This window comes from Penaeus vannamei, chromosome 7 (assembly GCF_042767895.1).
Source record: "Penaeus vannamei isolate JL-2024 chromosome 7, ASM4276789v1, whole genome shotgun sequence".
NCBI classification, from domain to species: Eukaryota; Metazoa; Arthropoda; class Malacostraca; order Decapoda; family Penaeidae; genus Penaeus; species Penaeus vannamei.
In genome coordinates, this window is record NC_091555.1 from 4,693,271 (window position 1) to 4,695,770 (window position 2,500).

Here is a 2,500-nt window from a genome sequence, read left to right on the forward strand (position 1 = left end):
ATCCACAAAAATAGCTGATATGTTTTCTTCATTTCACTTACGGTTTGTTTTCGATAACCTCCATTTTCCTTTCCTTCAATTTATAACACTTTCTTTCCCATTTTCCATTTTCCTTTCCTTCTATTTATAACACTTTCTTTGCATTTCTTTCCCATTTTCCATTTTCCTTTCCTTCTATTTATAACACTTTCTTTGCATTTCTTTCCCATTTTCCATTTTCCTTTCCTTCTATTTATAACACTTTCTTTACATTTCTTTTCTATTTGCCATTCACAAAAAATGTTAAGAGATGCTTTAATCTTCAAGGGAATTCATCTGGTTCTTGGATTCCTTCTGGAGGTGAAGAACATAGAGATAAAAAACATGTCATGGACAATATCTAATTCAGACATGATTTTGCTATACAAAAACTTTATTCACTTAATATGCTGAAGTATACAAGACTGAAATTCAGTAATATATGACTAGAGAATAATAGCAGTTTAAGTAAAAAATAAAGATTTACAGTTTTAATATACTAAACATGTCTTAAAAGACATCATGGACCCGAGCACTATAAATCATAATATAAACTGACAAATGCAATAAATATGTCTCAGTCTCCATCAAGTATCAAACTAACAAATAACATCCTCCTTTTCCCATTATGAAACCTTTCCTCTTAATGATGTTCCTTGCATAGTTCTACAAAAACCTACAAATCTTTAAAACTGTAGAAATCTTAAATATCAATTATCCACTCCCAGTTCTTATATCTAAATAACATTTGGCACTAAAACCATGTTGGAATATTGGTATATGTTTAAATCATAAGGGAATACTATTGTAATTTCTGACTAATTCCTTCCTGTTCTTTTATGACTGCCACTGGATACCTCTATGTTACAGTACATACAGTATGTTTAATTTTCCGTTAGAGGAAACACCACCAATGGTTAGAAAAATGTAACTGCTGTATATACAAGAAATACCAATTATAGAAAATCATCAAGAAAATAGAGCAACATTCAATATACTTCTGTATGGGACATTAACTTAACAATTAAATACATTACCCTTTCAGTAACAACATGCAATGGCATTCATGTACTCATGTTGTCAAATGTAGGAAAGGTTTGAATGTGAATGAATATCTTCACAATACAAGTGATATATCTGACAGGTTTCAAAAACATATTTTTGTCAGAAATACAAATACTTCTGACAAAGATAAACTCGAAGCCGGTCAAATTCATCTCTCGTATTGTGAAGATAGTCATTCTCATTGATACCTTTTCTGCATTCAGTAAAATCTACACTGTATTTAAGGTCCAAGAAAACAAATTTAAATAGTTGTTTGGAAGAATCTCTAAACCTTTTATTTTTGTTCACTGTCATACCTGTATGACTATTCTCATATTACCATTTCAACCAAACGGAAATGATACTGAACATCCTACCACTCGGGATACCTGATCAACTTGACCAACTCACACCTGACTCCATATAGAGTAGACTGCAAAACTGTAAACAAGTCAGAATAATTATCTTAATTCTAAAGGATGTAGATGAAATGAGGTAAACAGGGGAATGAAAATAATGAGGTTAAACAGCATACAGTCATATCTGCTGTTCTTGGGAAAATTCAGGATATCCCTAATAAATATCACAAGCACACATAAAAGTAACTCCTTAACCGTGGCCTTACATAACTTAAATCCGTTCTAGGAGTTGGCTCTCTAAAACTGCACTTAGGAAAGTACACCTTGGAACATTTTACCTTATCAAATTTATTTCCTGTAGAACTAGGAACTTTAAGCTATTCTCCTTATTTTTTCACATTGGGTATTTTTTTGATCATGCTAAATTAAACAAGCAATTTCTTTAAACTGAGTAAACTGTGTTCAACAACTAAGGAGTGTTTCTCTTATGCCATCAGTTCAAACTATTGGAAATTTTATAAAATTATAGACGCAACTATATGGGGAAATATGATATAATAGCAATAACTTATACAATTTATTCATTCTATCTAATATTTTCTAACCAGTAGCAAAAATGTTCTACTACTATTTTATTTAGTGTGTCATGATCACCACTTTACATAAACAGCATTCAATTTGCAAAAGTCCTTGAATGAGCCCTACTTCATACTACTTTCCAGTCTACTGTCCTTACTATTAACCAGTTTTCTGTTCCAATCTATGTAGCATTAGATATAAGCAACTCTACTGACTGGGAAATATCCAGGACAGACTGATTGACTATTTAAAATTATCTGCCGAGTCAACAGCATCCAGGACAGACATATCACGTATAAATATGTGAAATTGGTAACATGATATTCCGTTAAAGAAGGAAAAGGAAAATAATTGCTGTAAAATAAATAAACATTCGTATTGTAGGTTGGCGTCACTCATTATCTTACACACACATTTCTTAGAATAAACTCACTGAACACATTTACAAAGTGCTGACAACCAACAGATTCTTTCTCACTGTAAATAGTAGTATTAGAAAG

General features: G+C 31.5%; 1 protein-coding gene across 1 annotated transcript in view; it reads right to left on the reverse strand.

Moving 5' to 3' along the window:
* Window positions 1-1,329: 1,329 nt before the first annotated feature.
* Window positions 1,330-2,500, reverse strand: part of LOC113823479 (mediator of RNA polymerase II transcription subunit 21) — a 4,019-nt gene continuing 2,848 nt past the window's right edge. The window contains exon 4 of the mRNA XM_027376132.2: window positions 1,330-2,500. This exon is cut by the window's right edge and continues 352 nt beyond it. The gene's annotated coding sequence lies outside the window, so the exon portion shown is untranslated.